The sequence below is a fragment of the Drosophila montana genome, unplaced genomic scaffold (assembly GCF_035044405.1).
Source record: "Drosophila montana isolate Dmon_TW-CO22-7 unplaced genomic scaffold, ASM3504440v1 contig_786_1, whole genome shotgun sequence".
Classification (NCBI taxonomy): domain Eukaryota; kingdom Metazoa; phylum Arthropoda; class Insecta; order Diptera; family Drosophilidae; genus Drosophila; species Drosophila montana.
The window spans coordinates 1,279,483-1,299,194 of NW_026999081.1; the positions used below are offsets into that span (position 1 = coordinate 1,279,483).

At 40.0% G+C, this 19,712-nt stretch overlaps 1 protein-coding gene across 1 annotated transcript in view; it reads right to left on the reverse strand.

Annotated features, from left to right (window-relative positions):
- LOC135439980 (proteoglycan 4) overlaps positions 1-18,563 on the reverse strand; it is a 37,946-nt gene extending 19,383 nt beyond the window's left edge. The window contains exon 1 of the mRNA XM_064698909.1: positions 18,194-18,563. The gene's annotated coding sequence lies outside the window, so the exon portion shown is untranslated. The remainder of the gene's footprint in view (positions 1-18,193) is intronic.
- Between the last annotated feature and the right edge of the window lie 1,149 nt (positions 18,564-19,712).

Below are 19,712 nucleotides of genomic sequence, written 5' to 3' on the forward strand. Positions count from 1 at the left end.
GCGAGCGAGTGTGTGCGTGCAATGGGGGCAGGGGGGGGGGGGGGGGGGGGGGTAGGGTGGACGGTTGGGGTGTTGTGTAAGTATAATTAACAAGCCGCTGGCTACAGCTGCTGCAAAAAGCAAAAAGCAAAAAGCGAGGAAAAAACAAAAATATTAAAAGCGTCAACAAATCGCGTAAAATCGCCGAAACATTTCACCTGGCCAAAATGCTGAGACGCATTGGCCAAGACTTGCGCGCGAGCTGCTGACCCCGTTAACGGAAATTCTTTTTTCTTGCTGCTGCCTTTTTTCCATGCGCAACTTGAACAACAGCAACAACAACAAAAAAAGTGGCACAAACTCATTCCGAAAAACACAACAGCAACAAAAAGCACAAGCACAATCACAAGAACAACATAAACAAGTTCCACGACGGCAAATTCGACAATAAAGCCATATGATCAGCGTAATAATAGTTATGATCATTGGCTCTCTGGGCTGTTCTTGCCACTCACGGAGGCAACCAGCAAAAAGAAGATAAGCAAAAATAAAACAATATACATATATAGAAAGACATTTCTACATTTCATGCCAGCAATCGCAGCAGTCGCAGCCTCCAACGTTTTACTTTTTCTTTGCATACCCCGTAAATGTGGCAGCAAGCGGGCATGCTCAACTTTGAGCCAGTGCTTGAAACAGGCAACGAGGCCGTGATATACATACATATATACTGCTGATCGTGCGATGTGGCTAGACAAGTCGGCCAGTTGAATGCCCGCCTTAAAGTCAAACTAAACTCGATTGCAGCTTAAAAAGTGTTGAAAATTAACTTAAATCAAGTCAAATAAAAATGTTATACATTCCTAATTAATTTATAATAAGAAAGTGTTGTATTGAAAGTTGTAAGAAATGTACAAAATTGAATTAACCAAGATTTGAACCTGGGTTAAAGCACAAGCAGCTATGCGAACCGAAAAGTCTAAAAATATAACTTAAATTAAGAAAAACAAAACATGTTATAAAACATTGTTATATTATATTGAAAGCTGTAAGAAATGTTAGAAATGTGACGAAGCAAGGTTCAAATCTGTGTTAAAACACAAGCTCAAAAAGTCTCAAACATGAACTTAAATCAAGTCAAATAAAAATGAATTAAATTTCTAATAACTTTATTAATGTATAATATTGAAGTATTTTATTGAAAGTTGTAAGCAATGTTTGAAATTGGATCAAGACCTGAGCACAAGCAGCTTTACAACCCGAATTGCCGCCTAAAAAGTCTTAAAAGTTAACTTAAATCAAGTCAAATAAACTGTTATTAAATATTTAATAAATTTATAGGTTTATAGTGTTGTTGAGAGCTGTAAGAAATGTTAGAAATGTGACGAAGCAAGGTCCGAAAACCGGATTAAAACACAGAATTCTAAAAAATTAACTTAGATCCAGTCAATTAAAAATGAATTAAATTCCTAATCAATTCATTAATGTACAATATTGAACTGTTGTATTTTAAGTTGCAAGAAATGTTAGAAATGTGACAAACCAAGGTCGAGTCTGGGCCAAAACCTGAGCACAAGCAGCTATACAAGCCGAACCTTCACGTTTTGCAGCCCTATTAAGAACAAGATAATTGGGTATTTAGTCTATTTTAAGCAGTCCAGCAGTCAAGACCCCCCCCCCCCCCCCCTCCCTCCATTCACCAAGCACTTCAAGCCAATTGCGTGCAAAACAATGGAAAATTAGAAAAGCTAGCTGGCCGGGTTTGGCGGGGTTATTATCATTGAAAGTCCAAGTTGCAGCTGGTTCAATTGAGCAAAGTGCATTGATAGGGCCACTTAAGGCACGGCTCGATAACGTTACGATATAACGATATATATATATATATATATGTATATATACATATCGTATATTTAGATATGTATATAGTATACATATATGCAGTTGGCCGTAATTGAATCTGAGACGTAACGCAACTGTCATGCAAAGTTTTCTACGGCTCTGATCTAGGGGGCCACCTAGAGGAGAGGAGAGGAGAGGAGGGGAGAGGAGAGGGGCTCTATGGCTGAGGTCTCGCCTGCAATTGACCCAATTCTCGACAGTTGTTGTTGTTGTTGTTGCAGCTTTTTTTGTGCTATTGTGCCGTGCACTGGTGGGCCAGTCATTAAGGCTGACAACGGCAACGGGGAGTGGTGCGCGCGTTGTGGTTCGCTTTGGTCTCTGGCGGGGCTTGTGGGCTTGTGGGCTTGTGGGCTACTAGGGCGCAAACGTTGCCGCTGGCATTGATTGAAGCCTAATTAAAGTAAAAGACTTGGCCCTGCCAGCGGCTCCGGCTAGTGGCAGCTACTTATGTGGAGCAGCCACCAGAAGATGTCAGCCACAATCTATAAATTCAGAACAAGGCGTTGTCTTAACACATATTTAAGCTAAATTTGTGCGAAAGCTATAAGTGCCCAAAGACTGATGGAAAGAAAGTTAGCTTTGCATTGCCAAATACGAAATGGGTGCATATTTGTAAGCCACATAATATACATATAGAGGTGGCAGGTAGCTGGTTCAAATCCAGCAACAATTTACATTTATTCTCATAATTATTATTAATAAAAATAAATAATAATAAAAAAATCATTTAGGTAAACAGTAGGGATGGGACATTTCCTTTACACAAAAGCTTCATAACCGATCGATTGCTCGGTCGCCGGTTCAAATCCAGCAGCAATTCTAAGTTATTAGATTTCTTTATTGCATTTGTTATAGAAAGAGTATGGATGGGACATATCTTTTATACGAACGATTTCTATCCAATCGATTGCTTTTAAAGGTCGCCGGTTCAAATCCAACGCTTACATTTCTTTATTGTATTTGTTATTATTCACATGAAAAGAAACAATAAGGATGCGGCTTTTCTTTTTTACTGAAGCTTTCTATCCGATCGATTTCTCCCAAAGGTCGCCGGTTCAAATCCAGCAGCAGCTTAAAATTGTCACATTTCTTCATTCATTTGTTATTATTCGCAATGAAAACACATTTGAAAAAAATAGCTCCAATAGGAACTATATAATGGAGTAGCCCGATTTTATAACGAAAACAGATAAGTTTTTTTTACAATAAGTTAATTTGATCGATTATTCCTATCGCAGCTATATGTTATAGCGATTGTATTGTATTGTCTGTGAGGGATCCTTAGCAAAGTTTCTATGCCAGAGATTTTTACTTGTACATACATATGTAGGACCCATTCCTTAAAGATACGTGTCGCTCTCTCTCTCTCTCTCTCTGCCCTACCTCCATCTCTCTCTCTCTCTCATTTCATCTCTCTGCCCGTTTGCTGCGTTTTCGATTTCATTTCAATTAACCTTTTTTTTCTGCTGCGAGTCTGCGAATTGTTGGCATTTATTCATGTCGTCATGTGATCAAACGTTTGATCACAACAATTGCAATGGAAAAGCTGATCTCTCTGCTCCTCGTATTGCGTTCACTCTCACTCTCCCCGCTCTCTCTCCCTCTTAGTTTAAGTATTGCCATCTCTTTCCTCAACGAATCGTTGCACAGCTGCAAGTGTCGAATGTTGAATTCCGAATTCCGTATGCCAAATATGTCGCCCAATAATCGCAACCTGGGGCAACCTGTCGCAGCCACCCAAAAAAAACACCTGAAAAAAAAAAACAGAAAAACAAGATACGAGTGGTGGCAACGGCATCGAGTCTGGTTGTGCTGCTGGTTGCCGGTTTCGGTTGCTGGTGTTGCAATTGCAGCACTACATCCACATCAATTGCCGTCGCGTTCAAGTGGCGCTCATAAATTTGTTAGAGCGCGAGCATTTTCCACATTGCAATGTGCCGCAGTCAGCAGCAACAACAATAGGAGAAGCAACAACAACAGCAACAACAGCAACAACAACAACAACAACGGCAGCAACAGCAGCAGCTGCAACAGCAGCACAAATAGCCACAGCAGCAGCAACAACAGCAACATCAGCAGTAGAAGCAATAGCAACAGTAGAAGCAACAACAGCAACGGCAACATCAGCAGCATCACAAGCAACAGCCGCAGATGCAACAGTTGCAACAAAAATAACACCAGCAACAGCAGCAGCAACATCAGAAGCAACATCAACAACAGCAACAATAGCAACATCAGACAACAACAACAGCAGCAGCAACAGCACCAATAGGTGCAGCAACAACAGCACTACCAAAGTGGCAGCAACAATAGCAGCAGCATCAGCAATAGCTGCAGCAACAGCAGCAGCAGCAACAGCATCAATAGATGCAGCAGCAATAGCAGCAACAGTAACAACAACAATACAACACCAATAGATGCAGCAACAACAGCAGCAGCAGCAGCAGCAGCAACAGCAGCAGCATTAGCAATAGCTGCAACAATAGCCACAGCAACAGCAGCAAACACCACCAATAGATGCAGCAGCAACAACAAAAGCACCAATAGATGCAGCAGCAGCAGCAACAACTGTGCTACCAAAGTTGTAGCAACAATAGCAGCAGCATTAGCAATAGCTGCAACAATAGCCACAGCAACAGCAGCAAACACCACCAATAGATGCAACAGCAGCAACAGCACCAATAGATGCAGCAGCAACAGCAGCAACATCAGCAACAACAGCACTACCAAAGTTGCAGCAACAATAGCAACAACAACATCAAAAATTAACTGAATGTTTTTGCAGCCCATCAGCTGCCTTTGCAAGAAAAGCCAACCTTGCTTGGCCCGCCCAATGCAGCGTGTTGCCATGGAAGAAAGTGAAGAGTAATGGGAAATGTTGTCGCTGTTGCTGCTGCAAGTTTTGCTTTGGCCGGGACGGCGGCTTTCTTATGCACTTACTTGGATAACAACTGGATTGTATTTCATTTGAAAAGACGTTTAGCGCGCTGTGCCTTAATTGCAAGTGGCAAACCTGAAACTGGGCAGCGCCAACGCACAGCAGCAGCACCAGCAGTCGAGCAACAAGATACAAACTGCAATTGCAGCTAACAAGTATCTCTGAGATGCTCATGGCTGCTTTCAGCTGCAGCTGCTGCTACTGCTGGGCTTGCCAAACAACCTTGACATGCAGCCAAACTAATGACAGGAAATCGTCGACAAGTGCCGCGCGCATCCAAGCCAAAAACAAAAACAAGCCCCCGTCCAATCCAATCCAATCCGATCCAATCCAATCCAATCCAATCCCCCGAACCCACATAGATGCGCAATTGCTTGGGCTCTCGTTATGGATTTGCCTGGCCGCGCTTTTTAATTACAATTACGAGTCTGAATACGAGTGCGAGTGCGAGTGCGCGTTTGAGTACCCGCACTCAACCGGTTGGCAGTTAAACAATTGCCGCCCAGACCCAACCAGAAAAATGTATCTTAAAAATGTATCTGTATCTGCAATTGCATCTACAACTGCAACTGCCAGTTGGCTTTGTTATTGTTTTTTTTTTCTGTTTTCGGCTGGGCATGTCAAATATGCAGCTTAAAAATGTACAGGCAAGTAAAAGTGCTCGAGTTGGGCATGCTCGATTAGTTGATACTCTGTAACTAGCGTGTAACATAGCAAATAACAAAAATGACGGAAATGTGGGAGGTTTTCAAAAAGTAAAGTATTCTTAATCCAAAGTATTCTTAATCCGAGATCCTACATATCGGATTCGATATCTTTAGCTCTTATAATCCTCGACATTTCCTAACCTTGCGTTAAAATCGATATCTATCGAATATATGAAAATGGGAAACTATTTTAAGTAAAATTATAAATTTGTGCTGTGTCGGATACATGAGAATGTATAAAGAGGAACAGGATGACATGATTCGACTTACCTCCTCGTCCTGATGAGAAATATATATATATTTATCGATATTCATCGATTATATGGAAATGGGGAAATATTTATAGTAATATGATAAATTTGTGCTGTGTAAGACACATTAGAATATATATTACAAATGGGACTGACTCGACTTAGTCCCAATCAAGAATATATACATATATAATTTATGGACTGCTCACAACTATGATACCCTATTTTAAACATTGTCAATGGTCACAGGGTGTACACATTTGCAGCCAAATATTGTCTATTTGGTCATTTGGGGCCACTTTTGGTCGCCCTGCCTGCTGCTGTTTGGCTGGGCGGGCTCCAAATGTGGCTCACCTTGGCTTCAGAGCCGGCCAGATATGAATTTGTGCTGCATTTGTTTGCCTTTGTGTGCGTGCGTGTGTGTGAGAGTGTGTGTGTGTGTGTTCCAGTGGGTGGGGCCAGCCGCAACTTCATCAATGAAAACGGACAATTGAATGGGCAGCCAGGTGGCTGAGCTGATTGCATACCCAAACATCAATTAGCATTCGAATGCCATTAACAATTCAGGTTGATTAAGCTGACCCAGTGTTGAACAATGTGGCATAAATCAATTTTCCATAAACTGAGCCTGACCTGGCCTAACCCTAAGTCAAGCTAACGTAACCGAAACCTAACCTGAGCTCACCTCCCCGAAGCTTACAGAATCTTAGCTAGCCTTGGGCAAACGCAGTTGACCTAACCTCACTTAAACAGATATAAATCAAGATGCCTTTGCCGTTGCTAGCCTTAACTTGACTGATGTGATTAACCTCTGAAAATAATAAGCTACTTGTGAAGTAATTTTGAAAGGTGGGTTTGAACTGGTTTTTTAGAAATAGTTGGTTCAAATTAAGATCTTTTTGAGAGAGTTTCAGCTCCAAGGCATCACAAACTTAATCTCTCCTAAGCTACTTGTGAAGTTAGTTTGTTGGGCGGTTTTGAACCGGTTTTGTAGAAAAAGCTGGTTCAAATTAAGAAATTTTTGAGAGAGTTTCAGCTCCAAAGCATCAAAAACTTTGGTAGAAAGAGTGAGAGAAAAGTAAGAATGTAGCCCGCGATTTCTGTATAAAAAAATATATAAGGATTATAATATTTTCGGGCGATTATAGATTAAAATTCGAATTGTTCATTTTAAATTCTGAAATAATATGTCAAGAAAGAGGTTTTGAGGTAGAAACCGGATTCATAGATTGGGGTACAGAACCTCAAGGCAGCTTTGAACTGTAAGCTGGACCACCAATAATTTTCTTGAGAATTATATTCCAACTAGACATATCCTGCATTTGTTATAAAATAAGAAAGAATAGTAATAAAAACTGGATGCGCATACTTATTTATATAAAAACTAACCATAGGAAATATGGTCGCAAACTGATTGGTTAAAAGTTGGGAATGTTAAAGAAAAGAATTTAAGATCGAGACATGGAAAACTGTTCCCATAGATAAGATTAACCATTTCGAAAGAAACTAAATTAATTGTTTTGTATCAAACCGGTTCGATTTACTTTTAGGTTCGTTTGAAGTCTTTTGCAATTGAAATAGAAATAGAAAATTGAAATTTCTCTGAATACAAGCTCTTGGAGATCTTGGCAACTCGCTCCGCACATTCTCTTGAGAGCTGACCCAATCCTAACAATGTGATATCCCAATTGTATAAATAAACTATTGTTGCTTGTGATAAATATTTAAACACTATGTGATTTCAGCGGAACTAGAAGAAATGCATCCGAGAGAGCTGCGGTCTGCTGACCCTGTTGTATCGATTACCACAGCAACCTGCCACGTACACCCGATACTGGACAGGTGTTGTTGTTGTTGTTGTTGTTGCTTGGGTGTCCGCTTTCAGCTCGAGCTCGCCTGAAGAAACTCAGCTGCGAGCTGCAGCTTCGACTTGCAGTTCAGGCTGGAGTTCAACCTCAAGTGGAAGGCAAGTTGAATGCATTGGACAGGCCGAAATGTCATTGACTGCCTGGACACGGATTTGGTAAATCGCAAATGCTGATTGTGGTCATATGGTATAGGGTATATTTGAATAATGTACGAGTGTGTGTGTGTGTGTGTGTGTGTGTGTGTGTGTGTGTGTGTACGGCTGTCAGCTGGTTGAGAGAGACGGCTCATTAATTGCCAGAGAGATTCATGGCTAATTGTGCAGTTGACAGCTGCCGTTGAGTAAAATGCTCGACCTTGGAATCGGAACCCCAACAAGGTGCTAAATGCTAACTAGAAAAACCTGAACGCATTCCATGATGATGAGCACAATGTTGTTGCTCTTTCGTTTTGGCCCGGCCAGAGAAAGTAGCCAGGCAATATTAGACTCGGGGCGTCGGAGTCGGGTTGTCGGAGTCAAGAAACGAGTTGGCCCCGGCAAGAAAAAGTAAAATTATTTTGGGACATGCTGCCAAAAAATGTATGTCACCTGCAGCTGTGCCAGGCGCGGATCCAAATTACAGCAAAAAAGAGTGCCGGCAGTGCCCGACTACAATATATCCTGTAAGTAGCGACAAGTTGATCCCGCAAGCATTCGAGTTTTCTGCTCTTCCAGCACATAGAAAATACATTCCTCGAATAACTCAGATGTTCCTAGTCCGATTCATATGCAAATTATTGAACCTTAAGAGGGCTTCCATATACGTACATACATACATATATTAACCAAAGCGCAAGGCTCTAGGATTCAACTAATTAATTTTGATAGAATACGGTAAGGGGAGGTTTATTGAAGGGGGTGTTGCATCTAAATACCAAAGGATTCGGGATCAGGATTGTAAGAAACATGCCTCAAAATCGATATCGGAATATAAATATAAAGCTCGTACCGAGTGCGATATAACGATCTGTAGCTTTTTGAGTTGCCGAGAACAGGATATAAAATACATGTGAACTGTTACCCTGAATACCCTTTTTTATAAGCAGCCAATAGGTACAGGGTATTAAAAGCACACACAAACAGCTGCGACAACAACAACAACAACAACAACAATTGCAACAACTCGAGTCGCGAGTCGCAAGTCGCGAGTTTTACTTTCTGCTGCCCCAAAATCGGGTATCCAGTATCCAGTACTGGCCAAACAAGTTGCGTCTCTCGCTTGCTCTCCCTTTCTCTAACTCGAACTACGACTGCCTCTCGCTCTGTCTCCCTCTCCCTCTCGCTCTCCGTCTCCGTCTCGCTGTGCAGTGTCCAGTGCGTGTTGCATGCTTGCAAAGCAGGAAGCACTTGCAACACGCAAGCCAAGCCGCTTGATTTGAGCCGTTTGGCCATTTGGCTAATGGAATTCGCAAGTCTCTCTTCCAATTCCCAACACAACTGCTGCCTAACTAACTTATATAAATCTCAAGCTAAGCCTCTTATAACTCAGCCATGTCACGTAAATACATACATATATGTTTATCGTATCGTATCGTATCGTATCGTATCGTATCGGTTCGTCTTGTATCGCATTGTTGTCCTCCTAACAACCGCATTATACAATGGGGCGCGTCTTAAGAGTATTTCACGCACGTCTTCAACTGGGCCTTGCCCAACATCTTGCAGCCTCAACTAAACATTTGTATATACCCCATATACTTATAATATAATATATAAGGCGTAAAGTATATTAAAACGAACCGGTTCGAGTCTGGAATTCCAATTGTTTACCCCCAATCGAACCTTTCATAAGCCCGAAACGAAATCCATATCAAAACATGGCTTACGAATCGAACCGAATTGACATCAAGGCTGGAAGCTGGTTCGAATCGTGAACCAAACCAGCTCTTAAGAACAGTTAACTGAACTTTTGGCTTCTTCCATGACTCGTTCTTGTATTGAATTCTTTTATTATACAGTTTGCCTTGGGCCTTTGATATACCTATATGTATATCTCAACCAGGTCACGTAGATATTTGGACTTCTCATTAGGGCCTTGCGCAACATCTTTGAATATAATTTGAATCACATACTCGGCATAGAAGTTTTGTGTAATCAATTCATGGCATCCATCTGATAAATTATTCCATGATCAATGGATTTTTTCTACGCAGTTTATAAAATTAGATATTTGTGTGTGATTTTTTTTGTGGTTTCTATATAGCTCTTTTGAGTTTCAGTAACTGGATAATCTTAAATGTATTACCCAAGTTCCCAACAGTTCCCAAGTTGTTGAATGTATGTTCTTATGTTTTTTCCAATACATGTGCTTATTCCCAATAGTTGGAGCTGAAATGATATTCGATTTGTGCTCAAACTGTCTAGCTTTTTTTGTCTAGCTTTCCTGCTAGATAGCCTTTTCTATATGAAGCTTGGGCTTCTACACACTCTACGCTATGTTTACCCCGTTTGCTGGCTTGTTGCGGAACCATGTCACGTTGTCGATTGGCATTATACAATCTGAGATCGCAATGTTTCGGGCACATCTCGTGCCGGAGTCGTGTATTTCACGCACGTCTCCAAATGGCCCTTGCCCAACATCTGGTTAAATGCGGCGCGGTGACCCATTTGCCTCAATGTGAGTGCGGCTCACATTTCGGCTGCGCTACAAATGTGCTTTTCTTTGCGGCTGCTCTGCTTCATTTTATTCTTCTACCGATTTTGCCTGCTCTGCTTTCTTCTCCCTCTCTCCCTCTCTCTCTCTCGCTCTGTCTGTCTCTCTCTGTTCCAGCTGGTCTTAGCCCGATTTTCAATGTCAACGCTTTGGTGACACTGAAGTCAACTGGAATTGTTAGCTTCACATATTTCATTTGCCCTTGCAAAGGGTATTAACATTTTCTGTTGAAATATGTTACGCATGGGAGAAGACATCTTTCGGTCTATAAAGTATATATGTATATATTTTTTATCAGTATTAATAGCCAAGTTTATCTAGCTGTGCTTAGCTTTAAGGCTAGCTTCATGAAGCTTCATTTTTCATAGGTACAGATGTCGGAGTTGGCCGGATCCGGACACAATATCATAGAGTTAGATAAGTCAAATGTCGGAGTTAGACGGATCGAGCCACTATATCATAAAGATAGATAAGTAATTTAGTGCAGAAAACATTTACATATGCTTATCAAGTAATCTTAAGCAAACTTGGCTTTAAGAAGTTTTACAGTTTTATGACCAAAATCCGATCAACATCGGACTACTATATCATCTAGCTTCATATAAGGTTTCGAGCCAAAAATGACTTTTTGTATAAAAAACATTTCTTTTAAACAAAATAATGCGACCAAACGTCTCACATATCCACCAAAATTGTTAGCTACTTGGCGAAAGGGTATTTAAACTTCGGTAAGTTCTTGTTTTATTTTTGGGATTTTTTTGGTTTTTTGTTTTTCGTGGCGCGTGTTTCGTTTTTTTCGCGTATAGGAAGAGGGCGACCCCAAAAACAAAAAAACATACAATTTATGTAAATAAATAATTTTTTTGTTTTGGCCATTTGCATATGCAGACAGTCACAATAAATGGGAGGTGTTTGATTTGTTTGTGTTTCGTAAATATATTTTCTACACCTTTAGCTGTTTTCAGGTTCAAAGCAATTAAGTTATAATACAAATCAAATGGCAGACAAAACAGAAAAGCCAAAAACCACAACACAAACTAACCAGAAATTATGCAAGCGACAAAACAAAAGAAATCGACCAACCGCCACGGCTCGCAGAGCACTAAACAAAAAAAAAGTAGTTAAAAAAAGCTAAATAAAAAAGAGCTAAAAAAAGCAGAGCAGAGCACAAAAAGTCCCTAGCACAGGGCATAGCTCAGCTGGAGCACTACTTAAATGGCCTCCGAATGGGCTGCTTAGCGTCGAGTCTGCGATTTTGACAGCGTTTACAGTCGAATGGATTGCCAAATGTTGACACAGTGTTGAAAAGTGTTAAATGTTTGAGTTGGAAAATGCACAAAAAAAAGAAAAGAGTTGGCAGAGTATAACTTCTGGCTGGTTAAGCAGCTGTTTTTGATTAGCTCAACAATATTATCGAATGTTTTGTCAATATTGATCTCAGCTGTAACAGAAGAATTTGTCAAGTTTTAATTTAGTCTAGTTATGCCTTACTCTTATTATTTAGTCTTTATTCTTTATTGTTCATTATTATTTATACTATATATTAAACTTCGGCGTGCGAAAGATATCCTTACTTTCTCGTTCTTATTAAATTCTTCTTTGTGCGTGATTCGTAAACGTTTTGTTGGTTGCGCGCATACATATGTATATGGGCTGGCCATTAAAGCTGTCTAGTTCGCTGCGAAATTCGTTTCTACTCGAACAAACAAAAGATCACATAGATAGTATTATTATAATAAAAAAAAGACAAATGAATGCAATTGTTCGCATATCAAAAAATTCCAGCATCAATTCTTGTTTATAATTTATCATTGCACTTTGTGAATGTTTATTACATATTAAATTTAAAATCTCGACTTGTTGGTGATGTGAATGAATGAAATGAAATGTTGTGTTGCAGTTCGGATAAATACTTCAAAATACTTCATTTTTCTCCGAGATTTCACTGGACACACGCTGCCTGAAATCGGTGCGTTTTCACGCTTTCGTTGCAATTGAAAATCAAAATAATAATAACAAAGAATAACAAAGGAAAACGAAATGTGTAAATGAAATGAAAATGCATTGAATTGAAGCTGAGACTCGATTTGGGCGCTTACTGAGCATTTCCATATACCAGGGCGCGTTTCGCCTGAGAGGAGCTTGTGGCACGTGACCCGCCCACCTACGGCAAAAAAAAAAAACAGTCGCAGTGAAAAATCTGTGAAGCGTTGCCAGAGTTTAAAATGACAAACGGGTAGGCGACAACACTTACTGAAATGGGTTCGCAATGCATAAACCGGTTTGTCAGCATGTGTGAGTGTTGGTAAACACGTTTACGAGCGCGCGCCCTTGTCAAGGTCGGTGGCTCGCAGTTACAAGCTGCAGCTGGAGCGTCGACTCTTCTTCTTGCATAAAAGGTGCTGAAAAACGCCAAATCACAAATCGCAAATCACAAATCGCAAATCGCGAATCGACAATCATCATCAGATCCCACAGTCCGTTTGGCGTTTATCATAATTAACGTGGCGCATAACTCGCGGAGTTCAACGACTCCGCATGACAATTGGCCCATTGTTGTTGCTGGCGCTGCCGTTGTCGTCGTGGCATGCCTCCAGCTTGGCTTTCAGCTTTTAGCTGTTACTTTTAGTGCTCCCAGTTTGGCGGTGGCCAATTAAAAACACGTTAATTTGTCGACTTTTGTTGGGACGCTACATGCACAGAATTCAATTTGCCGAGCTGTGATTAATGGCAGCATCGCACATCGCACATCGCACATCGGACATCGGACATCGGACAGGGGAACGATCATCGGGCTCATCGGACATCGAAGTAATCGCGACTTTGTGGGCAATCAATTTTTGTAACGTTTTGGCCATTTGCTTTTAGCCAAAAACAACAACAACAACAACAACAATAAACATAAATAAAAAACTGTTTGCTACTCCGATTCTTTTGGCTTTGTAATTGCTTAGCACAAACGCAGCCATGTTTAATGAGCGACACGCTAAATACACTGAGCAAAATACATGAGAGCAAAGCGGTGCTTGAACTGACTGACGATATTATCTTCAACTTGTTTAAGGCATAAGAATCGTACATCATTTTTGAAACATTGCAAATACTAATTCAACTTGAATTTAATTCTAAGCAATTAAGAAAAAACTAAGAAATAAATGCAGAATAGAAATTTTTAGTAGTGTAGTTAGTACTATTTTATTATTTATTTTAATTATTAATATCAAAATTATATTTTTATTTTAATTTTGTTAATTATTATACTTTTTTTTTAAAGGTGTTAAAAATGTTCATTTAATACAAAAATTTAATAAAAACTTTTAGTTAAAAAAGATTGTTAATGTTTTTTTAAATTTATTTTAAAGATTATTTTACAACATTTTTCAATATAATAAAAAAAATTGCATTAAGAAAATAGAATTAGAATAAATTCTTGCCTGCATTTTTTTCCGTACACATTGATTTTTATGTGTTTGCAATGTAATCATTAGATTTTAATTATTTTGTAATTAAAAAAATAAAAGCTAAACTGGAATATGTTTTAAGGATCTCGATCTAGGGTTCTATTTGAACAGCCACGAATGGAATTTTACGCAACAACAACTAGATATGCACATCGAATTTCTTGCAGTGCATGATGATGATGATGATGGGTCTTCAGCTATGGCTATGGCTATGGCCTGTGATTATGAGCAGCCAAACAGCGCCAAGTTCGTAGCGCTCCCAGCTGCCAGTTGGAAGCCCGGCTACGGTAGCTACGGTTATAGTCACAGTCACAGTCACAGTCAGCCAGTCAGTCAGCGAACTCACACACACATAGCGAGAGAGAGGGAGAGGGAGGGAGAGAGACACGCACACACCCTGTAAGAGGCAGCTATGCATGATTCTAATTATTATGTATGGCATAAGCTGACTTTAGACAATGCAGAAGCATAGTCAAAGAACCAAAGAGCAATCGGAGCCATCGTCACCGCTGTGGGGTTCCATTGTTCTTGGCAGTGGAAGAGACTGTTGAGGAGGAGGAGGAGCAGCATGAGGAGGAGGAGAAGTAAGGCGAAGTAGCAGAAGTTCAAGTACCCTGAAAAGCATTAGGCAAGATCCACACACGGACTATAAAGACAATAGATTAGTTTGTTTAATGCCTGCGATCGGATAAGCTAATGGTTCAACTGTTTAATCGATATCTGATCAATAATAACTGCTGTATAATCAATTAAAAACAACAACAAATGGAAAATGGTTGAAAAACAGAGAAACATTTGTAAGATGACAAAATCAACTTGAAATATTGAAATGAATCAACTTTATGAATGTTGGCCCAGAGCGTGAATATCAATGTTTAGACAGATTGTTAAGTCCAATTGGCTATCAGGTTTAGCTTAAACAACGATCGATGCAATAAAGCGCCAAAGTTATCGATAAACAATGTGAGTCAGGGGCAGAGAAAAAGAAACAAACGACTCAGACAAGTGCCAAGTGTGCAAGTACTTACATACACATGCATATACATACATATATCTATATATGTATGTCGGATATCTGGGGCCTAAGTAGGAAAAGTCAATCAATTAGCGGATGAACGGCAATTGGAGTGAGGAGTCGGTGGAAAGGAGGAATGGGTGAAAAATCACACAGCGATCGTTACAAATTAGAAAGGTTTTTGTGTAAGGGAACAAAATCAGTTGGAAATCAGTTCAGTTGAAAGTGAGTGGAACGTGTGGAATGTGGAACATGTCGTTGGTGAAGGGAAATGTGCCCGAACACCAGGTGGGATGGAAAGAAGAGCAATAGACAAAAGGAAGAAGCTGAAGCTCAACAACATGTTCTATGGGAACATTCAATTCATGCAGTTCAAGGCTTAGCTGAATACGGGCTATACATATGGGTATATGCTATATATGTATATGTATGTGTGCATATATTATATGTTAAGCTTCAGACAGCTGCTGCTGACACTTTTCAACAAAAGGGGTTGGGGTTGCGTTCTTTTGCCCTCGCCTGCCTCTGCCCCTCGTTGCCCCTTGCCCATTGTGAGCTTGATATTTATTTTATTTTTTTTTTTTTTATTTTTTTGTATTTTTGCGTCGTTGGCTTTGGGTTCAAATACCTTGAGCAGTTTTATGAGCATGCCCGGAGAACCGAACCATCTTGTTGTTTTGTGTTTTGTTATTAAAAAAAATCAACAAAAAATCAAAGTAAAATATAAGCTGAAGAAAACAACAACATTTGAAGCGCTTTTGCGTGCGATGCAAATGTATTTAATTCAATAAACTGGGAAACCAGTTTATCAATTCCTCAGTCGTTTGTCCAGTGAAATGTGTTGTTTAACAAAAGTCGCAAAAAAAAAACAAACCAAAATAAAAAAATGCTTTTTAAATTAAAAGCACAAAACAAGCAAGAAGATTTGGCTGGGCAGTGCCGACAATTAAATACCCTCGCTAACAAAAGCTGTGCGATATTTTAATTGGATCTAGATCAATAATCGATTATTCCTATTTAAGCTATAGCTACAATTATTGCTTAAAAGTTTGCCAGTTAGGTTAAAGGCATAACATAAAACTTGGTGTATTTGTTCAGAATGTCTTTCAAAACATAAGAGTTTCGCGATAGCTTTTATGGCTACACGATATAGGTATATGATTTATTATATAGTTATATATATGTTATTGCGATAAATGATATAGTTATATGTGATGTTGTTTATCCAAATTTTCGATATATGCTGAAGTCAATAAAACGTGTTATCGATAAATTTTAAAAAGATATCTAAAGAACCAATTTAAATAAACTTCTCACAAGAGACCAAAACAAAATATAAAACGTATTTCTAGCTATATAATAATCCCATTTAAGATATATACCCCACCAGAATGTATATATTTACAATTTATATATAGTTATGTATGATATAGTTTACCGATTTGATCGATATTTGCTGAACACATAATACAATTTGTTATCGATAACTTTCGAAACGTTATCTAAATAACCCAAATAAATATTCTCCCCACAAGAAACCAAAAAAGATACAGAACGTTTTTGTTAGCTGCATAATAATCCCATTCAAGATATATATATCCATCCAGAATGTATATACATATATTTACAGCCCTATCAAATTTCTGACAAACATGAAATACCCTATACGAAACTTTTGATATATACCTTATAAATGTCGCCGCCATGTCCGAGCATTACAAGCCAAGTACTAAGTACCAAGTTTTCAAGTTTCAATGGACATCATCATCATTATGATCATCATCATTATGATCATGATCATGATCATATTATTGTTTGTCGGCGCGTTTAAAACTGTTTGCGTTGCGTTTGATTTTTATATGAGATTCAATTAAACAACTTTTGAGCAGCAATTTTATAAAATTTCAACAGCTTTCTGGCGAAGGGAGGGTGGAAGTGTAGAGGAGGAGGGGGGGGGGGGGTTGTCGTTTGTACGTTGGGTGCGGGGCGGGTGGGAGGTAATGGCTCGCGATCTTCAACCAGTTTGCTGTTAATCAATTTTCGCAACAAATTTTTGCACTTGCCGTTTCTGGCACTAAAACTTGTTGAGTTCACAGCAGCAGCAGCAACAACTAAATAGGCAATGTATCTTTGTATCTATGTATCTTTGTATCTATATGTCCGCATATCTGCACATCCGCATCGATGTGTTATCTGGCGTTGTTTTCGATTCGCCTTAAATTGCTTAATATGCATTTAGCAGCTGTGGTTTTTGACCTTAAGATACATGAGATACCGATACAGATACAGATACAGATTCAGATACATATAGAAGCCGAAAAGCGATCTGAAAGCAAGTGGCGCGCTTCCGTTGCGGCTTTGAGGCTGCCGCAGCCGGAGCAGCATCAATAGATAGTTATGCGGCCAGATAGTTAGATAATTATTATTGTTGATGGCTCTCAGATGATGTTGATGGAATGCCAGCTGCAGCAGCAGTTAGGTTCTCAGCTATAGCTATAGCTAAAGATACAGCTACAGTTGCTGATACAGATACAGATACAGATACAGTAGACGCAGATTTGACGCTGCTTTCACTGGCTAACACTAAACTCCACCGAGGAGCTGAGAGCGGACAGCGGGCAGCGGACACAACACAGCTGCAGTTACAGCGTCTATCTGTCATTTTGATTTGCCGCAGTTGCCGTGGACAGTGGTGCAACAACATGCAAGAGTGCCAAAAATAAAAGAGCGCAAAATTATATTTGTTTAAAGTGCATTTAGCTGCGTAATTCAACCAAGCTTGAAGGCAATTATTAATAATAATCGATATTATTTTTGCAGTTATTATGAATTTCAATTGTCCTCTGATTCATTCTTTTTAAATGAAAATTATGTATTTATTTTGGCTTAAAATGTTGTGTCATCTTTTTGTTTATCTTCTGTATATTTCAATTTTATTTTTAAACTTTTTTTTTGTTTCAAAGAAATCGATGTAAAGCGTCTTCTTGATTACTTATTTTTCTCTTTCGCTTAGAATTCTCAAGCAGTTCTTGACAGTTTCGTCTTTGAATGAAAAGTATGCCAAATTTCTTCAATCAGATTTCATGCAATTTCAATTGACGTGCGTACCACTGTGCGTGCTGCAAATTTTGCCTTGGGGAGTTACGGGCGGAGCAGCGTAAGCACCGGCATTATTTACCGTTTGTCCACACATACACTCTGCACCTCGCTGTATCCGTGTATCTATGTTTCTTTTGTCTCTATGTTTCTTAAGCGCACTTTGCGAGCTGCTGCCGCTGCTGCTGGCGCTGCCGCTGTTGCTGTAAGTGAATTTCAATGTTGGCAAAGGCAAACGGAAGCAGCGGCAACAACAAGAAGAAGCATTAGACAGATCACAGAACTTACCTAGCGACGACCTCAATTAGCGAGTCTTGGGCTTCATGGTTCTAACAGCGACGGCAACTGCGACTGCGACTGTGGCGGCGACTGCGGCGGTGACTGCGACTGCGTCTGCGACCGCGTTAACGTCGTTTGTTTAATTGCTCGTTGTTTCCTGTTAGTTCACATGCAGCTTAACACACAGACACACACACACACACACAAGCGCGCGCCAGTGCAGTTTTTATTTTTGATTTTTTTGGGAAAGCACAAAAAAACAAAAACAAAAAAATGGAAAAAAAAAGAAACTAATATTTACTAAGCGACTGCCCACAGACGCAGACACACACTCGGCGCAAACAATTGCACCCGCTGCCCAATTAAAACGCCAAATGGAGAAACATGTAATGTATGTAAATAAACAATGCAATATACATACACACACGCGCGCACACAAGCAGACAGTCACACACACACACACACGGTGGCGAGAGGCTGCGGCAAAATTCTTTAGGGCCACTGCGACTGCGGCTACGACTGGCGCTGATCGACCGTTCGCCACGAAACTTGTTTTCAAACTGAGCGCTCAGCTGAGCGACATCAGCTTTGAGCATGGCAAAGCTCGGTAGCAACAGCTGCGACGGCGACGGCGACGGCGACGGCGACGCCGGCGCCACGCTCTCTAAACGAACCTCGGTCAGCTACTGCGCCAGCAGCCGCAGCGACACCCAAAGAGAGCACACTCTCCCACTGTTTTTTTTTTCGGCACGCTTTAAAACTGCATTTCACTGCACGCACCAAACGGGACTCGACGACGGCGACGTTGACTGCAACTGAAGCTGAGGTCTAGGCTGAAGCTTTGATTGCGGCTGCGGCTGCGGCCTGGGCTTGGGCTTGGGCTTGGGCTTGACAGTTAATTTTTGTTTTTTTTAAATTACTTTTTTTTTTTTGCCATTGTTGTTGCTATTCGTAGTCAGCGATGCGATGTGCAATCAGAACTACACATAGATCTTTTTTGCTAGCATATAGAGCCGGATACGTCCATTGGTGCACATCAGTGCAAATGTGTGGGTTGCAATCAATCAAGGGAGACAAACTTTGCGCAAAAAAAGCGTTGATTTCCCACGCGGGCTAGAGTACTAGAGTTATCTATTCTCGCTCGGGACTCGCTCGGGAGAAATATTCGCTTTTAATTCTCTTTGTGCGATGTCCTTAAAGGTTGTATTAGCAGCAAAGAGCTTCGCCAGCAGCAGCTTAAGCATCTTTACCTCCGGGCTGCAGCCTTCCTTTTACTAAATTGCAGCATTTTATGAAATCCTCTTTGTGCGATGTCCTTAAACGTTTCAGTAGCAGCAACAAGCTTTGATTTCTCATTTGGTAAGTCCTAAGCATCTTAAGCTCGTGTGCTGCAGCCAACATATTTTTCAATTTTTCTTTCCCATGTCCTCAAACGTTTAACTGTCCACGCTAAAATAATTAATTACTTAAATTGAACCTTTTATGCCAAAATAAAGTTCATTAGGAAACTGAAATGCGTTTATATAAG